Below are 12,268 nucleotides of genomic sequence, written 5' to 3'. Positions count from 1 at the left end.
TAAGGGCTAAGTCCCATTTTCGATACTTCTATGTCTAGATGGTTCATTGTGACGAAGTTAGATTCTATTTTTCATATATGAAGTGAAGTTGAACTTCCAAAGTAAAAGTTTTAAATTTTCCGTGATTTTATTCTATGATACATGTTATGATGAATGCTAAGGGCTTGTATAAGACCTCTACGAGGTCGAATACGCCGGTAACGACTAGGGGGTGCTCTCGGGTCATTACAAGTTTTCATAAAATCCTCATGGATTCTATTTGGATAAACTAAATTGCTTGATTTTGATCGTATGATGATTGTATTCACTTAATTGCATGTTTTCGAATCAATTACATTTGAACCCATTTATTGATCATGATTTTGACCATGAACCCTAATTAACATGAATTAATAGAAAAGCTATGAATGGATGAATGATGTTTTTCATGAACCTATGCATGATTTATGAAAATAAAGATTTTATGATTTATGAAAATAAAGATTTTATGATTTAGGTTGTTTTAAGATGAGCATCAATGAAAGTGTGGTAGGACTTTCTCACATTTTAAAGAATCATGGTTTGGTGTAAGAATTTCTCATGTATGCTTAATTCAAGATTTAATGAGCTACTCAATGATTTTCTTTTAGCTTGGATAAGTAACTTAATTGTGTTTTTCCATGGATGATATATATATATATAACTATTTCGTTGGTATTTAGCTTAGCACCGAGAGAACTTTGAGGTTGAGGCTCAAATAGGATAGTCTCTAGTAGAAACCTCTAGTTCTAAACTACATGCCCCCATAAGATTGCCTTAAATGACTTATCTAGTGAATCAATAAATAACATATGATATTATATGAAGTTCTACCTTAGCAAGTAGACTCTGTCTTTTCAATGTGGGAGTTTCATTGGATTCCTTGTATAGCTCAAATGGTCTATTGTCCGTTAAAGCTAGTATCCCACAAAATGAACTAAGTTACTTTCAAATGTTTTATAAAGCTTCCTTTATGATTTCAAGATGCATTGACCAAGTTCATGATTATGATTCTCTTTAAAGGTTTTTACTATGTTTAGCTTGGTCATGTACATCATATTTTCGCTTATGTCCCCTTATGATCATGTTTTTTTTCATGCATATCCCTCATACATAGTACATTCCATGTACTAATGCATACTTGTGCCTACATTATTTCACTAATAAATAGATTGACGATTTCTCTCCCTCTGTTCATGACTAGTTGATCATCTTAAAGATTTAAAGACTTGGTTAGTCCTCATACTCCGAGGACCATGTCACCTTTACTACTATTTTTATGTCTTTATGTTTCAAATATTATATATCCTGACCACTCCTTTTGGTACAATATATCGATTGTCAAGACTAAGTTAGATTTCCACTTTTAAATATCAAACTCTTTTAGTTATATAAAATGCTTTAGTTTTAACTATTACTGATGAGTGTTGATAACACTCAAATCACCCTTCCAAACAAATTACGAAGGTGAGCGATAGTAGTCAGTAAAAACCCAATGAAGAGTCAGGGTCGAATCCAACAGGGAACGATGTATCATGGAGAATTTTTTATCGAGAGATTTGGACTTTAATTAGCTCATTTGGAGTGGTAAGAACAATTTAATGGATGGTACCAACAACTTAATGTAAATCTTTGTTGTCAATTATTGTAATTTAACTAAAATTTGAACGAAATAAAAAGTTATAAAGCAATCTAGGGGTTCAGGGATTTAAAGCCAATGTCATATAGGAGTAAATGTGTTTCTCTATAGTGATGTGCATAAGTGAATAGGCTAATTCATCTTCAATGACGCTAATCATCTTTCGATCTCAAAGCATCTATGCCTAGAATCTCCTTCCTGTCTCATCTAATGCCAATTATGAACAACCCATTACCTTAGTCTATTCCCTCTTTCAAGAATAGGGCAATTAGATCCGACCCATAACCTCTCTTTCAAGCAAGCCAAGGACATCAAACCTAAATTTCTAGTATTGAACTAATCACCCACTCCAATTAATCTCTTTCGAGCATTAAGTGGACATCTGAAGTAGGAATTAAATTTGAAACCTTAACCCTTAAGTTAACCCTAATTAGACTAAATTCATGCATGAAAAACAACAAAACAGAGCATAGCACAATACCCACTATGTTAAATTAACACCCAACCCCATTAGAGCACTCCTTTATCTTGTGGTTTTATCCACCCATCACAAAAGGTAAAGAAAGTATACCTTCCATGAAAGAAGTCATGGGTAACTTGAAATCAAGAAATTAATAGTAAACCCACTTTGGATTGAACTTCAAATTATCGAATTCAAGAATCAAATTGTAAAACCCCAAGAAGGCTAGAAAAAGTGTTCTAAAAAGTAAAGTGTTCTCATTCAAAACTTTATCATGAACTTAGTAACTCAACTCTCTAATACAACTCCCTCAAGACTATATCATTTGGTCTATTTATATTTTCCCAAAATTTGGCCCAAAAATTCACTTCCCAACCAACTTGGCAAAATTAGTCGGGCTCGCGTAACTCACTTCTGTGAATTTCCCTTCATTCCCCAACTTGCCTTTGTGATTCCCTAAGCTTCAGGAGTTTGAACCTCAGTTGGTGAACTAGATTGAGTCTGCCTTTATCGTTCGGCGTATCACCGAATACGACCTTAGTTTGTCATTCGAGTATTAAATCTTTGCCTTGCATACTGTCACTTTGGGCGATGTGCTTCAGATCCGCATTTCTCATTTGGTGAATTCACTTTTTCTATTGGAGTTCGTTGACCTTCTTTGGTAAACAAAAGTGCTATTCACTATCAGATTGGGTGAAGTCTAGCTCAATCGACGATCCACCCTTAATACTAAGAGATCAACAATGTTCATTTTGCACTTCTTTTGCATTTTTGGCTATTCTTTCAAGCGTTAGTCCATGCCTTGTCCAATTGCCTTCATAGCTGCAAATCATCAATATTTGATTAGAAAAGGACAAAGTTAGGCATTGAGGACATCAATTATTGAGCTAAATGAACCTTAAATGAATACAAATCTACCACTCATCAACACCCCCAGCCTAAACGTTTTGCTTGTCCTCAAGTAAATCAAGAACACAATAAGCTCAATAAGGGTGTCTACAACAGTACTCAAAGAGACTTAACATGCAAGCGCTGATATAATGTGAGTTTACGGTATTTTTAATACATTTCACTTAAGAGTTGTGTGTGTATAGGGTCATTTTGTATTGGTATTAATGTGTTTTTATCATGTTTGCAGGAAATTAGCTCGGACGTGGAAGTATCGAGACACAGTTGAAGAATTGTGCAGAAAAGGGCATCTACGGAAGTGACCTACAGACCGTATGTCCAGTCAGATTCCGTAGATAGTGAATGTAGATGGACATGCAAAACTTGAAGGAAAAAACAAGGAATTCTTGACCAACTGTGGAACCACGACTACAAACTATGGACAGTAGGTTGACCTACGGGCCGTTCTGCAGCTTCGTCAAATGGTTCAGAGAAGGGGGTTCCAGTACCTGATTTCAAAAGTCTAAGTATGAAACTACGGAGGAGGATCCACGGACCTTGGATTGAGTCATGGTCCGTCCTGTTGAGCCGTCATTCGGTACTGAGAGTTGGAGTTCCAAGCTTCGAAAAAATTGCCTAAGTCCCAAACCATGGAAGGGACCTACGGACCGTAGGCCAGTCCACGGTTCGTAGGTCAGTGTCGTCAACTGCAACCACGTCCAGAAACTTTATTTCCTTATTTTGTTTCATTTTTAGTTGGGACTTGTTTTTCTATTTATAGGGCATGTAAACCTCGTTTTTGAGGGTTAGACCTTATTATTTTAGTTCTAGTTTTTGGCTTTGGAGATTAACATGCAACTTTAGCAATTCTTGATTTCCTAAGTTCGTTTTGAAGATTTTTTCTTTGAAATTCAAGTTGAGATTCCAGCAGGGTCAGAATACTTTCAACAAGATTTGGTCATTGCAAATGAGCATAAATTTTAATAAAATAAATTTAGGGCATAGAAAACCGACCTTTTGTGCTGACTATGAAATGATTGAAATGCTAAGTGGCAAGGTAATACAAATCCGAGCACAAATCAACCAAAATACATTGGAGATGCAACGATATTGAAATTAAACTAGGTGTGAGTTTGTAAAGTTTGAAAATGAGGGAGAGCGTAGGAAATTGAAACTTTTAAACCTTTGGCTTGAAAAACCATCCAGTTCTTGCCCACTCGGCGACATTAGTCATGAGCGCCGAACCATTCGGTGTCATGTCGAGAAATCACCTTTCTCGCTGAGTTTTACAGAATCCCCCAGTTAATGTGGGGATCTAAATGATGATACAAATTGGGGTCGCCAAGCTGATCGGTGACTCACCAATCATTTATTTCCAAAATCTTCCCACAACCACTAGGTGAAATCACCATTAAAATACATCTAACCTATCTGCAAGCAAGACCCAACAGCAATATCAACACATATTTGCTAAATCACACCCCAAGAATGGGGATTTTTAGCCACACATCAAGAAATAACAAAATACACCTAAAATGATACTAAAATCAAATGGGTATAAGAAATTAAACCTTGATTTAAGAAAAGGAAGAAGAATGGAGAAGACCCACTTCCAACTTGGGGAAGATGAAATCCTTCTCTCTTTAAGTCGCCCACAAAAACCCTCTCCAAACTTGAGAGAAAATATCCCAAAAAGTACTATTCTATTCTGGAAATTAAAATAAATGTTCGAATCTCCTAAAAATTAATAACAAGTTTAGTATTTATAGACTTCAGAAAATAGTGCTGGCGGATCTTTCAGTGAGATTAGTCGGAATCGCTGATTAACTCGGTGATTCGCCCTTTGGTGTAGTTCACCGCCGTCTTGCACTATCCTTCAACATCGTCGTGTTCTGTGTCATTAGGAGACATAGTACTGCTTCGCAAAACTATTCGATGAAGCGCCGACTGCTCCTTTCATCGCCTTTTTGATCCTGCTCCTTTAAGGCTTCGCGTACTGGAACAAAAGGCAGAGTGTTTCCCTTCGGCGAATCGCCAAGTGTGCTTGGCAATGCTCAAGCTTCAGCTTCTTTGTTCTTTTCAGCCTTTTTGTTCCTTTTGTGCCTAAGTTTCCATGCTTCCACTAAAAACTTCAAAATACCTGAAACTTAAGAGTTTTCATCAGATATTGAGACAAAATAAACATTTGAGGACACTATTTATATCAAAATAAAGCCCTAAATGAGTCCAATTTGTGGACTCATCAATCGCTCCCTGTGGGATTCGACCCCAACGCATTTAGTTGGGTTATATACTGATTAATGACAGCTGACACTTAAAATTAGATGAAGTGTCTTTGAAACATCATAAATCAAAATGGCGCCGCTGTCGGGGAGTGGTGTTGTTTAAGATTCTTTGGTTAAGTTGAATTTTGTTCTTTTTATTCATAGTTGAATCTACTAATATTTAGCTTTGGTTTGTGTGTTGCTGTTTTGATCAGAGGAAATGAGTGTTAACGGAAGCAATGGTAGCCAAGTGGGCCACCAAGATGACATCAGCAACCTCAACGATGTCAATGAGACTAGTGTTAATGACCATTCTCTAATGGGTGGAATTGGTGCCATTCACTTGCCTCTAGTTGAAGGGAACGTTGTGTTCCATATTACAAGTACCATGTTGCATCTCTTATAATTAAAAGGTTTGTTTGGTGGGTTAGCTCATGAGGATCCCCATGAGCATATAAGAAACTTTGTTGATGTTTGTGGGTCGTTCTCCTTCAAGAACATATCCCAAGAGTCAGTTTGGTTGAGGTTGTTCCCATTTACTTTAATGGGAGAAACATATAAGTGGTTGGCTGAATTGCCACAAGACCCAATCATTTTGTGGGAAGAGCTTGTCACCGCATTTCAACTGCGATTTTCCCTCATTCGAAGATGATGACACTTCAGGACAATATCCAAAGCTTCAAGAGTTTGGTGGGTGAGCCAATTCATGAGACTTGGCTACGATTCAAGAAGTTGGTGCTGCAATGCCCAACTCATGGTTTTCCCGACAATGTTTTGTTGCAATATTTTTACCGAAGCCTAGACTCGGTGAACAAGGGTGTAGCTGACCAACTTTCTCCGGGAGGTTTGATGAAACAACCTTACATTATAGCAGCCTCACTTTTGGATGGTATGACCATAATTAATCGAGCTTAGTACACCCGCGAAGATCAGGTCTCCCCTCACACGTTTAAATTGACCAAGGAGCAGCTTGAGAAAGACCAAGAGAGGGACCAAAACATGGCCAAGATTATGACTCAACTTGACATTTTGTCCAAAAATTTCATGGGAGCTGGTGCTAGACGTGTCAATGTTGTGGTTGTCGAGTGTGTAAACCCCGAAGAGGCCAAGTTTGAAGCATTGTACAACGAGGAGGTGAATTTCCTAGCCAACAAAGGAGGTGGTTATCGTGCAAACTACTCATGACAGGGTGGTAACCAAGGTTGGAACAGGGATAAAGGTTGGAGATATCATGATAGATAGTTGAAGGATCGTAACCCCACTTGGAAGGAAAATGATAGGGAGAAGGACAACTACATTCCTCCCCACGAGCCTCAAAAGCAAAATGATTCTGAGGGTGGTCGGTCGGAGGATATGCTTTCTCGTATCATCAGTAGGGTTGAGGGGTCTGACAAGATTTTGAAAAGAGATGAAGGAAGATGTGTCGACCCTTACCCAGACGGTTAGTGAAGTTTGAGTGAGGACTTGCGTCGTGCGACGACGTTAACTAAGGCGCTGCTTGGGAGGCAACCCAAGTTTTATTTGCTTTCTTTTTGTTTGTGAAATAATCGTGTGTTGATTGTGCAGGTTAAAGTGTGGAATTTGTTTGAAAAGTGCAGATTGATGACCTAAATATCCAGTCAGCGACTCACCAAAGAGGTCGGCGATCCCGACTTGGACCGCCGTTGGACTCAAGAAATTCCAAGGGTACGTTGAACCATAGTCCAACTTGGTATTATATTATTCCCAATAGAATAGGTGATTAACATATTATGACTGAATTTCTGTAATAATCTGGATAGCTCAAAATGACATGCCAACTGGGAATGCACATTAATAACTAATAATGACATATTCAAAACTGAAGCATGCATATCTAAAATAACTGAAATATCTACCGTAGCATGTGTAATTCAAGAACTAAAGAACTACATAGCTAGGGTTCTGAAATTCATGTAATAAACTAAGTAATAACATACTAATCTGATTTGGATCATTCTAAGAGCTAGAAACCTAACAATTCTAACATTAAAGAAACCCTAGGTCTAGATGATATCAAGGGAATCAAGATTCTGACCGAAAACTAGGGACCTAATGGGTGAAAGGAACCCACTAGTGAAATCCCACATACTTGGTGACGAATTCCACAGAGAAAGTTTTCGATTTGGGGGCTAGAACTGATCGAAACTCGTTGCATTCTTGAATTAGGGCTGGTCGACTTTTTCTCCTTTCTTGCTTCTAATTTTCTAGGTTTTTAATTAATGATTTAACTTAGGTAAGTTATAGTTATGTTTATAGGCTTTAACTAAGTAAAACCACGTAGTTTAGGTGTTTAACGAAAAAGGAAAAGACCGAAAGACCCCTGACTTAAAGCTGCAGATGGGTAGACACGGCCCTTTTCACAGACCGTGAAAGGGATCACAGACCATGAAGGACATCGTGGTCTTCACTTGGTCCTGTAGTTCTAAAGGTTCTGGGGTCTGCTTTCACGAGTCACTACCATGGCCAGTGTGGAGGACCACGGACTGTGAAGGTACCCGTGGTCCTCACTTGGGCTGCGGTCTGGAGGCTCAAGGCTAGGGGTCTACTGCCTCAACTTCTACGGACGCCCCCATGACTCGTCGTAAGGACCACGGACCGTGAAGGTCCTCGTAGTCCTCACTTAGGAATGGAGGTTTTGAGGCCTAGGTTTGGGGGCTACTGGTTCAGCCACTACGGGCGCCACCATGGCCCGTCATCAAGACCATAGATCGTAAAGGTGCCCATGGTCTGAAATCGGGCCTGGTGACTTCCAAGTCATGACCACGGGCAGGTCAACACATCGTGGACCCTATAACGGTTCGTGAACCCTTCCGTGGTTCACTGCTTCAGGCAGTTTTCTGGAAAAAAATTCTTGGTCTGGTTTTCGAGGTGTTATAGAGGAGGCGTTCCTTCTACTTGGAAAGGACAAAATATTATAATACCAGAAATTTCTTGACAACCTAAAGTAGCTTCCTTGTATTCATCCATCTGAACATTAGGATCTATGAGTTGTATGATGGAGTTGTTGGAGCGTTTTTATGGAAAGGCAGTAGTGAAATCTGCATTATTGCAAATATCATTGTCAATAATAGATTTCCTTAGTGAGGTCTTGTTACAAATTGGAGTGGAGACCATAGATGAATTGGAGGAGCTCTTTACTCCTCCAGGAGTAACTTCCCCACAATCTTCAGTTTCATCTTCTTCGTGGCCAAGTGAATTCTTACATAAGGATATGACCGGTACTTGCTCTTCTTCCGTTCTCACCATTCAAAACCTTTTTTTTTATATTCATTCGCAATTAGTGAACATGATATCATGATCGTCATTTCTCTAGGAGATTACAATGAGCCAGACAGTCCCATCTCGGCCATTACCAATTCTACAACTCTTAACAACACTATCACCACTAGAGAGCTTGTCCATGTCTTCATCCTTGCTTAATGCAATCAGATTATTAGTTGGACTATGTTTGCACAAAGGCAATTTTTTATGGCCTATTAAATTGTAAAAGGTCAATAGACAATTCTCAGTAACTGTGAGCTCAATATTACCTGGACTACGAAGACCTAGAGCACATGATTTGATGAATTCAACAATGTTTTGAAGGCTCAAATTGAGATGCTGAAAAAACACTTCTCCCATTCCCGTCTTCCTTTGACGAAAATTTTGAAAAACAAGAAAAGGTTATCTCCTGTTGCACATGCCTACCAAACTTAATGTTCATATAAGGGTATTACTGCAAGCCAACTCAAGTTCTATCATATCTAAAATTGCATATCAAAAATGATGGTGAATGTATTTTCTTTAGTTTGGAGTTTCATGAAAATAATTTTTTTTGTGTTTTTAATGGATGTATTTTGACCAATTTGATTTGAGTGTGTAAGTTTAATTATGCATTTATTATATCATAATTTATAAACATACTTTTAAAATATGATTTTAAGACCCACAACAAGAAATAGGTAACAAGAAGTAAAGTAGAAAAAAGAAAGAGAATTGAATAAAAGAATAAAGAAGCACAAAAATGGGTTAGAATTAACCACTTTATCCAATCCAGATTTGACCAAATCCATTTGTACTCATATTTATATGAGTGGATTACAGTCCAATACATTCAAATCTGATCCAATCCGCCCATTTACCACTTCTTCTAGCCAGTTAATGGTAGATATAATTAAATAACTACCTAAATGATCTTTGGATCATCTCCACATAGAAACCATAAAAAAATTAAAATAGGTATTCTATTACTATATTAAATCCTCTTTTCACATTGCAACTCTAGAAAGTAGCAAAACTCCATCAAGAAATAAATGTTTGCATATGTAGATTTTGTTATCTCCTGTATTCAAGTTAGTAAAAAATACAGAAACAGAAAAAAGATGAAATAGACAGAATGTTTTTAATCCGAGTTCACAGAAATCACTGTGTTTCCTTAAAAATTTAATCTCCTCACTGCACCCGAGGTTGCAGATTAATTCCTCCCAAGATAAAAAAGATTAACCTGTTAGAGAAGTAGTGGTACCTCAAACTTCAATAACTTTAGCAAACGCAAGAACAACAACAAGAGCACACACAGACTCAGTTGATCGACAATTTTGTTTATGTAAGAAAATGTATGCAGAGAGGAAAAAATTTTCAGTATTTGAAAAAAGAAAATGACCTCTTATTTATAGACATTAGCAGCAAAGAACGCGTCTATTCAGACAAATCTGTTCAGACCCATTTTTTCCAGAATGTTGTGTCTTTTGGGAAAAGTAACGACTTTTCGGAAGGAACATATCCTTTCAAATGAATTTACCGTTACGCGCGAATTTCAAATAATTCGTTGCGAAATTAATTTCGTTATTTAACTAACATTCTAAATTAATTTATAAGAGAAAAGAAATTAATTAACAAGATTGATTAAATAAATTTTGTCCAAATCCAAATTCGAAGCCGACGCCGACGCCGACGTCGAGCGAGCGACAACGACGGCGCGAGGGGGAACCTTCTTCTTAACCATTTAGGAACTAAAGAAAGTGTTTCCTAATATAAGGAAAACAATTTTGTTTCAACTACCAATATGGTAAAAATGACTTTTCATTTGGACTTTGCAATGCCTTTTCATTTTTCCTCCAAAAATTGGTTCCCCCACTTTCATTGGTTCTTCCACTTTCCATTTTCTCTTTTTATTTCCCATTCACACCTTGCTAAACCCAACAATCCCCCACATGAATGGGGAATAGCTATAGTTAAAACATATGCATGAAATACTTGTGTGTCTTGTAGGTAAGGGTTAATCGCATATGGATAAGTAGGTTTCCCTTTAAACTTTCCGTAGTGAACATATATCAGATATACTCGGTCAATCGGTAGATTTGATATCTTTGAACCGTCGAGCTTTGATGTATACCTAGACAACATAAGTCACACAATCAACCCTTGAACTGTTTTTGGTTCTCATTGTTTTGTCGTTTCAGCCATGAACACATTTCGGTTAATAAGTTCTTAGAGAACTGGCCTTACCGGAATCTCCTTGAAGCGGCTTACACTTCACACTTACATAGCTGGTTTCTAAATGTGTTATCCCATAGATACACTATTTGATATACCCTGTATCAAACTTATAAACCATTAAAAAAGTCCTTATGTCTTTATCTTGGTTACTGAACACTATCTCATCATGAGAATGGACATAAAATAATTTTTGACAATGTTAAACCGTCATCTATGACTTTGTTTTATCTCCTTGAACCTAGATCATGGGATCTCCAGTCTTCTAGGTAGAGTTACTACCATGATGACTTGTTCTCGACCATAGTCCTTTTCCCATCGATGATCTCTCAACTCCCTCTCTAGTTAGGCCTTTTGTAAGTAGATCCGACACATTATCCTTTGACCTTACATAGTCAATTGTGATAATTCCACTAGAGAGTAGTTGTCTAATAGAGTTCTGTCTTCGTCTTATGTGACGAGACTTCCCGTTATACATAACGCTTCCAGCCCTTCCTATTGCAGCTTGACTATCGCAGTGTATGCATATAGATGCCATTGGTTTGGGCCAAAACGAAATATCTTCTAAGAAATCCCGGAGCCATTCAGCTTCTTCACCTGCCTTGTCTAAGGCGATGAATTCAGACTCCATTGTAGAGCGAGTTATACATGTTTGTTTGGATGATTTCCAAGATATTGCTCCTCCACCAATATTGAAAACATATCCACTCGTGGATTTCGTTTCAGTTGACCTAGTAATCCAATTTGCATCACTATATCCTTCAACAACTGTTGGATATTTGTTGGAATGCAAATCATAGTTTTGAGTGTCTTCTAAGTACCCCCAAAACTCTTTTCATTGCCAACCAATGATTTTGATTGAGATTACTTCTGTATCGACTCAGTTTACTTATAGCGCAGGCTATGTCTGGTCGTGTACAATTCATGACATACATCAAACTTCCCAATACTCTGGCATAATCCAATTGAGATTGACTTTCGCCTTTATTCTTCGCAAAATTAAGGTTCACATAAATTGGGGTCTTTGACTTTTTGAAATTCAAATACTTGAACTTTTCAAGTACCTTTTGAATATAATGAGATTGAGACAATGCTAGACCATTAGGAGTTTTGTGAATCTTAATTCTCAATATCAAATCGGCTACTCCTAGATCTTGCATATCAAACTTACTAGCGAGCAGACACTTAGTAGCTTTTATATTGACAATGTCCTTGCTCATTATCAGCATGTCATCCACATATAGGTATACAATGACTGCATGATCTAGAGTGTCTTTAATGTATACACATTTATCACACTCATTGATCTTAAGTCCATTTGACAACATGGTTTGATCAAACTTTGCATGCCAATGTTTCGGTGCTTGTTTTAGTACATAAAGTGACTTAACAAGTTTGGATACTTTCTTTACTTTACCGGGAAATACGAAGCCCTAGGATGTTCCATGTAAATGTTTTCCTCCAGCTCTCCATTTAAGAAGGCAGTTTTCACATCCATTTGAT

The sequence above is a fragment of the Solanum tuberosum genome, unplaced genomic scaffold, assembly GCF_000226075.1.
Source record: "Solanum tuberosum cultivar DM 1-3 516 R44 unplaced genomic scaffold, SolTub_3.0 scf00308, whole genome shotgun sequence".
Classification (NCBI taxonomy): domain Eukaryota; kingdom Viridiplantae; phylum Streptophyta; class Magnoliopsida; order Solanales; family Solanaceae; genus Solanum; species Solanum tuberosum.
This window is presented reverse-complemented; position numbering follows the sequence as displayed.